A 1,442-nucleotide genomic window follows, 5' to 3' on the forward strand; every position below is an offset into this window, starting at 1 on the left:
ACTGGTTTTCCATTGAAATGTATTGCTTAACCCAAATAAAACCATAATTCATGGAGTACTCTGAATGTCAGTTGCTTTGATATTTTAAATAAAATATAAGAAAATTGTTCAGAAAAAAATTATCTCCATAGAAATATTTTACAGAAAGTAGTGTCTAAGATTAGTAAAAACTTTCACAAACAACAACAACAACCTCTTGGTTTTGCTGATTCTTTGTATTGTTCTCTTTGTTTCTGACTTGTTGATTTCAACCCTGATTTTGAATAACCCTGCCTTCTACCCCTCTTGGGTCCGTTTGCTTCTTTCTATTCTAGAGCTTTCAGGTATGCTGCTAAGTCGCTTGTATGGAATCTCTCCAACTTCTTTATGAAAGAACTTAGTAATGTGAAATTTCATCTTAACACTGCTTTCACTGTGTCCCGTAAGTTTGGGTATGATGTGACTTCATTTTCATTGAATTCTATGAAGTCTTTGATTTCATTCTTTATTTCTTCCCTGACCAAGCTATCATTGAGCAAAGACTTGTTCAATGAGTATGTGGGCTTTCTGTTGTTTTTGTTTTCATCAAAGTCTAGCCTTAGTCCGTGATGATCCAATAAAATTCTTGGGATTATTTCAATTTTGTATCTGTTGTGGCACAAAAGTCCTTATTCATCAGAGAAATGCAAACCAAAATGACTCTGAGAATCCATCTCACACCAATTATAATAGCTGAGATTAAAAACTCAAGTGACAACACATGCTGGTAAGGATGTTGAAAAAGAGGAACACTCCTCCACTGCTGGTGGGATTGCAAATTTGTACAACTACTCTGGAAATCAACCTGTTGTTTCCTTAGAAAACTGGAAATCAATCTGAAGGTTCCTCAGAAAATTGGAAATAGATCTACCTGAAGACCCAGCTATACTACTCTTGAATGTATACCCAAAAGATGCCTTAATATACCACAAGAGCACATGCTCTACCATGTTCATAGTAGCTTTATTTGCAATAGCCAGAAGCTGGAAACAACCCAGATATACCTCAATGGAAGAATGGATACAGAAAATATGATTCATTTGCATAATGGAATACTATTCAACTATTAAAATTGAAGATATTACGAATTCTGCAGACAAATTGATGGAACTAGAAAATATCACCCTGAGTGACGTAACTCAGACCCAAAAGGACATGCATGGTATGTACTCACTAATGAGTGGAAATTAGCCAAAAAGTACAGAATACCTAGGATACAACCTACAGACCATAAGAATTACAACAAGCAGAAATGCCCAACTGAGGTAATTTCAACCCCACTTAGCAGGGGAAGGAAAAAAATCACTGGAGGTAGAGGGATGGAGGGTTATGGGTGAGAGAGGGGAAGGGGAAGGAAAAATGGGAACTGGATCAGATATGAGGGGAGCATGGGACAGGAGAGAGGCCCAGAGGGCCAAGAGAAT

Source organism: Mus caroli, chromosome 18 (assembly GCF_900094665.2).
Source record: "Mus caroli chromosome 18, CAROLI_EIJ_v1.1, whole genome shotgun sequence".
NCBI classification, from domain to species: Eukaryota; Metazoa; Chordata; class Mammalia; order Rodentia; family Muridae; genus Mus; species Mus caroli.